At 37.7% G+C, this 13,816-nt stretch overlaps 1 non-coding gene across 1 annotated transcript; it reads right to left on the bottom strand.

Moving 5' to 3' along the window:
- Positions 1 to 395: 395 nt before the first annotated feature.
- LOC111918418 (small nucleolar RNA R71) lies at positions 396 to 501 on the bottom strand. The gene has a single exon (XR_002859212.1). It is a non-coding gene; the product is annotated as a small nucleolar RNA R71 (small nucleolar RNA).
- Between the last annotated feature and the right edge of the window lie 13,315 nt (positions 502 to 13,816).

Below are 13,816 nucleotides of genomic sequence, written 5' to 3'. Positions count from 1 at the left end.
TTAGCAGAAAAAATGGGGGACATAAAGACCATGACAATGGAAGAGTACAAACGGTATATGAGGAACGAAAATATATGTGGTCTTGATCTACCAAAAATCCCAACCACGACAAAATTTGAACTACCGAGACATATTCTTGGCATGCTAAAAGGTCTACCTTTTTATGCGAAGGATCACAATGACACCTACGACTACATAAAAGAGGTGGTGGAAATTTCACATTAGTTTAATTCACCAAACGTGAGTAAAGATGCGGTGATGCTTTGAATTTTACCGGTCACTCTGAAAAGTGAAGCTAAAGAGTGGCTAAAATCATTTCCCTTTGGAGCAATCATGAGAAGGGATGAATCTAAGACTGAGTTCATCAACCAATTTACTACTCCTTCGAAAGTGGAAAGCTTAAAAGAAACATCCATAATTTTCAACAATTAGAGGGGAGTCATTATACGAAGCTTGGGAACGTTACAAGAGATTGTTACGACATTGCCCTCAACATGACTTCAATGTGCAACAAGAAATCTCAATATCTTATGATGGAGTCAATGTGTGCACTTGCCAACTTCTAGACTCTCAAGGGCCCATGACAAAGAAGGATCTGACAATAAATAAAGCTTTAATTGAAGAATTTGTCAAGCATTCAAGGGAGTATTACAAACCAAGGGGGGGGGATATCACAATAATAAAAAAGATTATAGATGGAGAGTCTGAAGTCTTAATTATTGCAATGGTGAAACTCGATGCCTCAGAAAATTGGTTCACAAAGATGGATGGATCAATTAATGTGGTACACGATATATTTGAATCTTGTGGAGGACCTCACTCTATAAGGGATCGTGAATTAGAATATAAGAGAGCTCAAGACATGGAAAATATCAACAACTAGAGCATATTCTCTACCAACTAGAACGAGTCCAATCCGAGAAGATAGAAGCTCTCTAGTCAATGCTATTCAGGTTCATGGAAGCTAGCGAAAAAAAGACATGATGCAACTAATGCAACACTTAGAGATCAACAAGCATCTATTTTGAGCATCCATACACAAGTTGGGAAATTAACTAAACTTGTACAAGAAAAGCTATTGGATCTACCTTCAAGAAAATTCGAGTCAATCCCTATAGCTCAAGTCATGGCCATTGATACAGAAGAAAAAGATGAATCGGTGCATTTGAAGGACCTTGAAGAGGAATCTAATCAGCCACTCGAAGTAAAAAAGAAAGAAGAAGAAGAGTATCATGTTGTTGCCCAGTCGCTATGACGTGGAGGCAATAGTGCCACATCATGGGTTATAAAAGAAGATTATGATTTTTCTGTTGTTGAGAAGTATTGAACACCTCTTCTTTTCCCATCTCGTGCCAAGGAAAATCTGCTGAAGCAAGGAAACATAATGTTCATGTAGCATAAAGAACTTGAAGAGCAATTGGAAAAAGAAGAAAAGTATTCAAAACCTCCAATGCCAACGCCAATGATTTTTGAGGTGTTTCCTTTTACAAGGCCACCAGAACAAGCCACAAAGATAGTTGAAGAAAAAAAAGAAGAATATGATGAGCCTCATTTTTACAAGAAAAACCCGGAAAGAGACAAGACAAAATCTAAAGTCATGGGAATGAGGAAAGAACCCAAGTGAAAGCACAAAGTGTTGGGTTTTGAGCAATCTAACACTTCCTAAGTGTGCATGCAACCCTAATAAACATTGGATCTATGTTTGTCTAAATACATGAAAAATAATAATTTTCCAAGGTTCATATAACATGGCATGGGGTATTTTTAAACATAAAAGAATTAGATGAGATTACATACCTTTTGATGAGTTTGATTCCTTGGAGTTTGAGAGCGAAGCACCAATAGTGTGAATGCCTCAAATGGAAATCACAAATCACCACAAACACTTGGAAACTTTGAGAGAGTGTTTACACACTTAGAAATTTGGCCACACACAAACACACACACACACTAGTGGCTATTTCATGCAACATAAGCATGCTTATATAGTGTGCATGGTTAGGGTGAAACCCTAATAACCTATGACCTTTCCTTTTCCAAAGATCCATGGGTTAAAAGATCCATGGATCATCCATGGACTTCCATATAAGCCTAGCCCATTAACAAATAAGTGTTAGCCCGCACCATATAAAATACAATAGCTCACAGTTTAATTAGTCTTCCTTTTAATCTCTAAATTAATTCATTATTAATTTAAGACTAAAACTAATTAAATAACGTAACTTCATATTAATATATTATATATTACAATATATTAATAAACATATGTGTATAACTCTCTTAAAATTATCCATAAATAGTTCGGCTGAAGTGCAACCCAAATGGACCATGCCGGGTCGGGTCAAGTATATACCAAATAAGTTATGGACTTAGACACCTTATCCAACAGACTCCCACTTGGATAAGTCTAATAACTGTATTTGCCTATATTACTTCAGGAACCAACCGGCAATCGTAGCTCTCGAAAACACTGTTGAACTATGAAGCGCCATTTTTAGATAAGTGATCATATAATCCTCTGTTCTTATGATATCAGCCGGACAAACACATGGAACTATGTCTTGCTTATTGTCTGGCAGCTGTTTCCCGATTTCCGATTTGTTTGACAAAGAACTTAATCGAACACATCAATTTAGTTCTGACCGGTCCCGGTACATGGGTCAACACAAAATCATCAAGGGGCCCAGATATCGCTTCTATTTCTAGAAGGAACAGATAAAATTCGACTCATATGCTTGTCCTACTACTTGTTGAATTATACAAAAAGGCACATTTTATAACATCAAGTTACTGGTGCGTTTATGTGCAATCTATGCACAACCAACTCATAAATAACAACTCATATCTCTAGGTTTGAAGACTTATACGATATTATCGTCTCACGATCACTTGAGATAAATTCCTTGAAGTGATACAAGTGAGCGTGGGTTTATTCCAGTACTCATAACTTATGAGCACTCATGAATGTTGTAGCAACCATTGTTATGTCTAAACACTTTTATCCATCTACAAACCTAATTCATGACAATCTTGATTCATACCTACTTCCGATGTATGACCGATTGTGGAGGTTTGAATAAATTAATTATTCTGGAAGTCAAAACATGCAAAGCTGAAACAATAGTAAATAATTGACAATGATAGCAACACCTTACTCATAAATAAATCACAATTTTATTCATCATCAAATGTCGATTACATTTTACAAGTTTCAGAAAAGGCTATCTAATTTGTAAAACTAATATCGTCCCTCAGCCCGATGCGCCTCACATGCTGAAAATGCTTAACCCTCGTCAGTCTCTTCGTAAGGGGATCCGCAGGGTTCTCATATGACGCTATCCTCTTTGCCAAGAGGAGTCCTTCTTCTATCTTGTGTCTTATGAAGTGATATTTTCTGTCAATGTGCCGGGATCTCCCATGATCTCTTGGTTCTTTAGCTAAAGCAACCACACTTATGCCGTCACAGAAAATTTCCATAGGCTCTTTAATAGCTGGTACAACTCCAAGGTCTCCGATGAAGTTCTTCAGCCATATTGCCTCCTTTGCTGCTCCACTCGCTGCTATGTACTCTGATTCACAATTCGAATCAGCCACCGTCTCCTGCTTGAAACTTTTCCAAGATATTGCCCCTCCATTTAGGGTAAAGACCCAGCCTGACTGAGAGAAGAAGTTATCCCTATCAGTCTGAAAACTAGCATCACTATACCCCAATACTCTTAAGTCATCACTCCCACCAAGGTTATGGATCCAATCCTTAGTCCTTCGCAGGTACTTGAGAATATTCTTTACTGCGGTCCAATGAGCCTTGCTAGGGTTCCCCTGATATCTGCCGACCATGCTCAAAGCAAAGGCCACATCAGGTCGGGTACAAGTCATAGCATACATGATCGAGCTAACAGCGGAAGCATACGGTAATTGGGTCATCTCAGCTATCTCTGCCTCTGTACTCGGACTCTGAATCTTACTCAGCTTGGCATTGCTTTGGATCGGTAAATCTCCTTTCTTGGAATTCTGCATGTTGAATCTTTTCAACACTTTATCCAAATAGGTACTCTGACTAAGTCCAATTAGTCTTTTACTCCTTTCTCTTAATATCCTTATCCCTAGGATATAGGCAGCTTCCCCTAGGTCCTTCACAGCAAAGCACTTCCCAAGCCACGACTTAACCTCCTTCAAAGTTGGGATGTCATTTCCTATAAGCAGTATGTCATCCACATACAATACCAAAAGCTAACTATACTCCCACTAGCTCTGGCATACATGCAGGACTCATCTTCCCTTCTCGAGAACCCAAACTCTTTGACCTTCTCATCGAAACAAAGATTCCAGCTACGAGATGCTTGTTTCAATCCATAAATAGATTTCTCAAGCTTGCACACTCTATTAGGGTATTCCGCACTGACAAAACCCTCTGGCTGATTCATGTACACATCCTCAGCCAACTTTCCAGTAAGAAAAGCGGTTTTGACATCCATTTTCCATATTTCATAATCATGAAATGCAGCAATGGCCAGCATAATCCTAATAGACTTAATCTTAGCTACCGGTGAGAAGGTTTCATCATAATCAATACCCTGAGTCTGAGTAAAAACCCTTCACAACCAGTCAAGCCTTATAAGTGTGCACTTTACCTTCCATTTTGGTCTTCTTCTTGAAGAACCATTTGCACTCGACTATCTTACGGCCTGACACATTGTCAACCAAGTTCCACACTTGCTTGTCATACATGGACTGTATCTCGCTGTCGATAGCCTCCTTCCATTTAGCAGACTCCGGGCCTGCCATGGCTTCCTTAACACTGCTAGGTTCATCCAAATTTACCAGTGTACTATCAATGATAAATGTATCACCTTCCGTAGTAATATGAAAACCATAATAAAACTCAGGTGTGTTCCTAGCCTGAGTGGAACGCCTCGGAGGTACAGGTGTGTCAGCCAGCTCAACATGAGTTTCCTCCTCAGGTTGATTGCTAGTGTCTGAGGTTCCTTCACCAATTGATTCTTGAATTTCTTCAAGGTCAATTTGCCTCCCATTGTCTCCTTGGCTTATAAATTCTCTCTCACGAAAGACCGCTCTTCTCGCAACAAAGACCACATTCTCACTGGGTCTGTAGAAGAGATAACCAAAGGATTTCTATGGGTAGCCGATGAAAATACACCTTTCGCTTCGGGGTTCAAGATTATCATGAGTCTTGCGCCTCACGAAAGCCTCGCAACCCCAAATCTTGATGTGGTCTAATTTGGGAGCCTTCCCAGTCCACATCTCATGAGGTGTTTTGGTAACCTTCTTTGTAGGGACTAGATTAAGGATATGGGCGGCAGTCTCTAAGGCATACCCCCAAAAAGAGATTGGTAGCGAAGCTCGACTCATCATAGAGCGAACCATGTCTAACAAGGTCCAATTACGCCTCTCAGCTACACCATTCAGCAGTGGTGTCCTGGAAGGTGTCAATTGTGAGACAATCCCACACTCCTTAAGATAGTCAAGGAACACGGTGCTAAGGTACTCACCACCTCGATCGGATCGAAGTACCTTAACGTTCCCGCCCAATTGATTTTCTACTTCCTGCTTAAATTCTTTAAACCTTTCAAAGGTTTCTGACTTATGTTTGATTAAGTAGACATAACCATATCTACTAAAATCATCAATAAAAGTCACATAATATCGATTAGCATCCCTTGTGGCGGTTTTGAATGGTCCACATACATCGGTATGTATTAGGTCCAACAAACCTTCACCCCTTTCACAAGTACCAGTGAAGGGTGATTTTGTCATCTTTCCAAGTAGACAAGATTCACAACTATCATCCGATTTTAGGTCGAATGATTCCAGGACTCCATCCTTTTGGAGTTGGCCTATGGGTTTCTTGTTTACATGTCCAAGACGGCAATGCCATAATGATGCTTTATCTAAGCTAGTAGAAGAATCAATATACAACACATTATTTCCTAGGTTATCTACATCCGACATAGTTTCATACACACCATCACAAGGTAATGCTTTAAAATAAAACACATTATTAAAGAAAGCATCAATACCACCACATTTATTATCAAATGAAAAAGTAAAACCTTGTTTGTACAAACCATGAAAAGAAATAATATTTCTTGCCATTTCTGGCGAGTACACACATTTATTCAAATCTAATTTTAACCCGTTATTCAGCAACAAAGTATAAACCCCAATCTTGGAAACAGGAGAAGCCTTCCTATTCCCCATGATCAAGTTGATCTTCCCGTGGTCCACATCCTCACTTCTTCTTAGGCCCTGCAAATTTGAACATATGTGAATACCACATCATGTATCAAGCACCTAAGAGTTAGAATATGTTGAGTTATTAGACAATATTGTGTAAATACCTGCATGGGTGGGTTTCACTTTCCCATCCTTAAGATCCTGCAAGTACTTAGGGCAGTTTCGCTTCCAGTGCCCCTTTTCCTGGCAGTAGTAGCAATCAGTATCCTTGGGAATGGCAGAAGGAGTGACAGAACCAGTCTTGGTCCTTGATGAGGAACCTTTAAGAGACTTTCCCTTGGTACCCTTCGAAGGGGTCTTCCTCTTTTTCCCTTTGCCCTGCCCGATAGCCAAAATAGGGGTAGTTGTTGGAGTAGGAGTAGTAGAGGTAACAACCGATTTACCCTTAAGACCGGTTTCAGCGGTCTTCAAGAGTCCTTGAAGTTTGCTACGAGTAACTTCCTCCTTGTTCATATGATATGTCATACGAAATTGGTCATAGAAAGAAGGTAAGGAGTGCAAAATGATGTCAATTGCCAACTCCTCAGGGAAGTTCACATTTAGGTTGAGCAAACGGTCCACATACCTTTGCATCGTTTGCATGTGGTCTGTGACGGATTCACCGTCCTTCATGCAGGTTGTTATCATGGAGGAGATTATTTCATACCGCTCCTGACGAGCACTCTGATGGTACCTTTCCATCAGGTAATGGTGCATCTCAAAAGGGTAGAAGTCCTCATAGGACTTTTGGAGTTTGGCTGTCATCGTGGCCATCATGATGCATGCCACCTTAGTAGCATATCTCTCATGTGTCCTGAATTCAGCGATCTCCTCAGGAGTAGCAGTGGACTCATCAAGCTCTTTTAACTCCTTATCTAGGATATATTCCTTGTCCTCATAACGAGTCACCATCCTGATGTTCCTTATCCAATCCATGAAGTTGGAACCATCAAAGATGACTCTCCCACAAAGATTCATGAGAGAGAAAGAACCAGTTGGGTTGGAGCCCGAAGCATTGTTGTTGGAAGACATCTGAAAAGAAGAGAGCAAGTTTAGATTAGATATATAGAGTCCTTAATAAGACACCCAAATGTAATATTAAGGCTAGGATCCAATCACAATATATTATACTTAGAAGAGGTATGCCGTAATCTAAGTAATAATATATTTGAAAGGTAGGTGAATGACGATTCACCAATTTCCACCACGAAAAACAAAATGATTTATTAGGTTTTAATTGGATTTGAAATCCCTAGATTCTTTTGAGATTCATTGAAAGGCATGTTTCAATCTCGATTGTGCCCTTCATGTTTTGTGACTGGTATGCCGAGGATCACAAAACAAGGTGTGAATAACCATACCGATTCACATGGTACCCTTAATATTATCACCTAATCAATGTGCCGGTAAACCACACGCACTCCACCGATCTATGATAAAATTAAGTCACCCTTCGTGATCCTTACTAGTGCAAGTTAGTGTGCCGGTAAACCACACGCGCTCCACCAACGACTTGGTAAGGTACAAAGAGTGAATTCCATGGGCTAGCACCAAATTCACATTTTTCCTAAAGTAACTAAGATTGGGAATTAAATAAAACATTTAGTTATTTTATAATATTCATCATACTTAATGATAATTTATAAGTCCTTGTCTTACCCGTTCGGCTAACGACCCTCCACCAGTCAAGCAAGCGGTGGGTGAGAGTGGACAACCATTAAGTTGCCATTTTATAGGCAACAACCTTATACCCACCTTATAGACCGGCTTCGTGAATGAGGCCTACTAATGGTAAAACGACTTGTTCTTATACATATATATATATATATATATATATATATATATATATATATATATATATATATATATATATATATATATATATATATATATATATATATAATAATTAACCATTAGTGTTACAAATAGTATAAGTGTTGAATTTTAACTTTTAAAACTCTAAGTGTTGGAATTAAAGTTTATTAAAGTGTGTGAAACTTTTCCAAATTCCAAAACTTGAGGGAAAGTTTTGTAACTCTTCAAAACTTTTCATTTCATAACTTCTGAATTAAAGGTTCATAAAAATAAAGACTCTTCATTTTTATGTAACTTATGTGTTTTTAATTCGTGTTAAAGAAAAGTGACCTTTGGATATCCATAACTTGAGGACAAATTATGGACTCCATTAAAACACATAAATGATTGAGAATTAATTTTAAACAATTCAGCAAATAATTCCTGTCAGCTTCTAAATTCATAAGAACATTAACATCAAAATTTCAAGAAAACATGAACACATATAAGATATGAAATTTTGATATAAGCTATTGTAAATGGATTAGAACAACCATTACACTAACTAAAACAAGTTTTAAAACATCAAAACAGTTTAGGGTAAAGTTTCTAGTCCATTTCCAGCAGCAAAAGTTGAAAATCTGCATTCTGAACCTTCTACTCGCCGAGTGCACGAACCTACTCGGCGAGTAGGATGAATTTTTCCTTGAACTCGGCGAGTCCCCCCATGGACTCGGCGAGTCCATCATGCGGATAGAAAAAATTTCGACTTTTTTCACTATTTTGCATCAAGTATCAAACAAGCAAGCCTAGGCTCTGATACCACTGTTGGGTTTTGAGCAATCTAACACTTCCTAAGTGTGCATGCAACCCTAATAAACCTTGGATCTATGTTTGTCTAAATACATGCAAAATAATAATTTTCCAAGGTTCATAACCTATCTAACATGGCATAGGGTATTTTTAAACATAAAAGAATTAGATGAGATTACATACCTTTTGATGAGTTTGATTCCTTGGAGTTTGAGAGCCAAACACCAATAGTGTGAATGCCTCAAATGGAAATCAGAAATCACCACAAACACTTGGAAACTTTTAGAGAGTGTTTACACACTTAGAAATTCGGCCACACACAAACACACACACTAGTGGCTATTTCATGCAACATAAGCATGCTTATATAGTGTGCATGGTTAGGGTGAAACCCTAACAACCCATGACCTTTCCTTTTCCAAAGATCCATGGGTTAAAAGCTCCATGGATCATCCATGGACTTCCATATAAGCCTAGCCCATTAACAAATGAGTGTTAGCCCATACCATATAAAATACAATAGCTCACAATTTAATTAGTCTTCCTTTTAATCTCTAAATTAATTCATAATTAATTTAAGACTAAAACTCATTAAATAACGTAACTTCATATTAATATATTATATCTTACAATATATTAATAAACATATGTGTATAACTCTCATAAAATTATCCATAAATAGTTCAGGTGAAGTGCAACCCAAATGGACCATACCGGGTCGGGTCAAGTATATACCAAATAAGTTATGGACTTAGACACCTTATCCAAGACAAAGAAGATGTCAACCTAACAATGCAAGAAAGCTCAAGTATGTTACTCAAGTGGAGAAAAATACGATGAAGATTCGAGGAAGCCAAAGAAAGAATGGTTGCCTTTTGATTAATATAAAAAGTAAAACGAAGAATGTTTTAGGCAAAGAGGTCGAGGCTTCTACCAAAAAGAGCAACCACAACCTAAAAAGAAAATTCATCTAGAGTCCATTCTGACGAGATTCATGGTGGCGTTGGAAAAACGACATGATGCGTCCGATGTGGCGATAAGAGACCAAAAAATTCTAATGAGAGATCTGCAAGCTTTACTAATAAATCATCAAGCATCAGTCCAAAACATTGAAGCTTAACTTGCTCAATTAACAACAATGGTTAATGAAATATTATCTCCACAAATTCACGAGAAAAAACCACAACCGCATGTCATGGCCATCAACAATGAAGAAGATACTATTGCTGAGTTCCTAGAAGCCTTAGAGAAAGAGCCAATTCAGCTCGAACCATGGCAAAAGAAGTCAGAAGTGAAAGAGAAATTTTTTTGCTGGATTCTTGATATTACGACGTGGAGCTTCAATTTCCACGATGTGGATATAGCCTGAAAGGAAAAATCAATCTTGTGTTCAAGATTTTTTTTCCCTCCGCTACCATTTTATTCTCAAGCAAGAGTTCTTCTACGGAACAAGAACATTTGAAGTTTATGAAGCAATTTAAGGGTATTCATATTAATACTCCTTTTATTGAATCCTTAGCACACGCCCGAATATGCAAAATTTCTTCAAGATTTACATGACACTCGCCGACAACTAGAGACGACTTCTAAGGCTGTCCTTAGTAAGTAGAGTTCTAAGGTAATAATGGGAGAAATACCAAAGAAGATGGGAGATCCTGGACGCCTTACACTTCCATCTGAATTTGGAAATAATATGAAGACTTATGCTTTTGCCAATTCTGGAGCAAGAATAAATTTGATACCTTATTCATTCTATCAGAAGCTCGCTCTTTCAAATTTGAAGGGTACTAGAAGGACGATTCACATGGCTAATCGTTCAGTGACTCATCCTTGAGGCATAGTTGAAGACATTTTGGTAAAGATTGGAAATTTTTTTTTCCAACTGATTTTGTAGTACTTGATATAAAAGAAGATAAAAACATCTCAATTATCCTTGGACATCCTTTTCTCAATACCGCTCGTGCGTTGGTGGATATACGCGAGTCTAAACTCATATTACGAGTGGGAGATGAAGAGATGACTTTTGGAGTGGAAGATTGATTCAAAGAAGACTATACTAAAAAATAAAGTGTTCAATATGGATGACAAGAACGAGCTTGAGGAATTAGAGAAATTAATGGAAGAACATATTCAAGCCATTAAAGAAGTCAAGCGTATAAAGCCTAGAGTATCGATTCCGATGGTTTTTTTTTGAAGATTTTTCTTACAAAGCTCCAAAGTCTTTAGTGAGTGAGGAGGGTGAAGAAGATTTGGTGTCGAATGATGAGGAAGAAGTTACCCAATTCCTGAAACCACAAACTTTTGCCAAGGAGAAGGCTGAAGCTATGGAGCTAAAATGTAAAGAAAGAGGACCTAAATTTCTTGTGAATAAGGGAATTCAACGAAAGGTGGAAGGTGATTCCAAATTAAAAAAGGAAAATTCTAAGAAGGCGTATCTTAGGAGAGTGTAAGCATACAAGAGAAGATGGAAATAACAGAAGGTGCAATTGGTGGTTGACACTCTGAACAATTCAACGTAGGGTGGCATGGAGTTCGACTCATGACTCGTTTTAAAAAAGATGCGCTTCTTGGGAGGCAACCAGAGCTCGGTTTGCGTTTTTCTTTTCGTTTTTTTATTATTTTTAAGTTTTTCATTTCTAGTTGAGGTTTAGGATAAATAGTCATCTTAGTTATTAGTAAACAGTAAGAATTAAGTGTGAGGTTTGGAATTGATAGAGTGGTGAAATTTTTAGAAGAAAATTGAATTTTTAAGACAGTAAATAAAATCCTCGATATCATTACGTGGTCTTGTACACCACATCGTGATCACAATTTTCATCCTGATAATTATACAAGGGTTTCAAATTTCACGAAGTGAATTAAAAGTTCATGAGGGGACCAGTTACATAGATGACTTCATTTTTTTGACCATCACTTTCAAACTCCACACACCAGAAGGCAACCCCACACTTCGATTTTGTGACGATTTTCTTCGATTTTTCTTGCTTCCGTGCTTAATCTCCTGTTTTGGAAAGATCTCCATGCAACAGGTGGCGAAATTTGTTTTCTATTCAAGAATCTGTTTATCGGGAATTGTCCATTGAGTTCTTTGCAATAGTTAATTTTGAAGAAAAGACTACCGAACCAATGTACAAGTGGGTTCTTTCATTCCGTTTGGGAGGTTTTTATCGTGAATGTAGCCTTCGTGAGTTTGCATGGAGAATGGGGATATATACTGAAGAACAAACTCAATCACCCCATTTTATTTTATTCCTACAAGGTTATGTTAGGATCTTTACCTTGGGATTGCTTGATGTACAATTCTGGAGAATCATTTGAAATGATGAGTACAATTTGCGTGATGTGTGTGAAGGTCAAATTCGGTCTCCTATTTACCATTTTTTACATCGTCTGTTCACTTTGTCCATTAACCATAAACATCATGGGGATAAAGTACCTACACAAAAGTTGTTTTATCTTTGGAGCATCATTACAACCGGAGTTTTCTATGACATACCTTACATTCTTGCAATATTTTTATGGAAAAAGGTGGCAAGTTCTCTACCCGATTGTCCCACTGCGAGTTGACATTTGGTTAATCGTCTTGCCCGGTCTTATGGTATTTTGAGTCTTAATTTTATTAGGAATATTACACGTTTCAAGGATAATGATTTGATGGTTCAATTCATGAGTGTTATGCGAGTGGTGGTGAACATGGGTGGGGGATTTGTAATACGCCCAGAATATGTTGAGCAACCCATTAGTCAACAACATGAACAACCAAGACAAAAAGGAAGGCGAAATGTTAGATCCCACGGGGAAAGGGGCCAACCACAACAACCACCTCAACCATTTGAGGGTGGGTTACCAACGAACCCATTTCAAAGTCGGGTCAGTACTTATTTCGAAAATCTCCATGGGAGTGTTAGTTACCACGATCAAGCTATTAATGCCTTATTTACGCATCTTAATGTGGAGCGACCTCCAACAATGCCGCCTCATTACCTGTACATTCCAACTTGGGAGGAGTTGTGGACATGGAAATGGGATGGAGTCGGAACTGTTGGAGCGCAAAAGGACGGAGATGATTATTAATTCTATCATTTATTAAAATTTTATTTTGTTTTAGTTTGTTTTGATTTGGTTTTTAAGTTTTGATTTGGTTTTTTTGAACTTGTAACCAACTATGGGATGAATATTTTTCTTCTTTCCACAATCTATTTACTATGTTGCAGATTTGGTGTGCTATCATGAGTGGAATAATTAGAGAATAGAGATAGGAGCGTTCAAGTAAAGCCGTGTCATTCGAAGTTATTAGTCAAAGTCCACAATTTTTAGATAGTGTGGGGTTAATTTCGTGAGAAACTAGAGATAAGGGAAGAGTCAAAAAAATAATAGAGTATTAGAAGGGTCTCAAAACATTTATATATTCAGTTGCATTCCATTTGCATAGAAGACTTAATGCGCTCTTGCATTCTGTGAAAACTAGTTTACACGACATGGATTTTCATTCCACATCATGACTTTGGAAGCTATCGTGATTTCGAATACGATTTATGCTGACAACACGATGCGAATTACAATACGACATCGTGGTCAGGACATATGGCATTTTTAATTTTCTCTTCCAATTTTATAATGTGGCGTATGCTTTCCCATATTGAGATGCTATGCTTTGAAGATCTTATGCATCACATTTGTTGAAGATTCAAGTTTCTGACTCACATTCTGCCAACACATTCACATATCTTGGAGGATCTAAGTTTCATTCATGTATTCAAGGTGTTTAAGTTATCCACGCATTCATAACCGATCTCGCCATTATTACCCCATGGGAGTCTATTCCTTTTTCTCCTGTTTATTTCTTTTAAATTATTTTATGCATACAATGAGGTCATTGAATTTAATAAGTGTGGGGTAGGGGGTCAAAAATGTGAATTGCTAGAAAATTTTAAATTTTAAATTAAAAAAATTACACATAGATTTGAAATAATAA

Source organism: Lactuca sativa, chromosome 4 (genome assembly GCF_002870075.4).
Source record: "Lactuca sativa cultivar Salinas chromosome 4, Lsat_Salinas_v11, whole genome shotgun sequence".
In the NCBI taxonomy this organism is placed as follows: Eukaryota; Viridiplantae; Streptophyta; class Magnoliopsida; order Asterales; family Asteraceae; genus Lactuca; species Lactuca sativa.
Note: the sequence above shows the minus strand (reverse complement) of the source record. Positions and strands in the feature narration are given on the sequence as shown.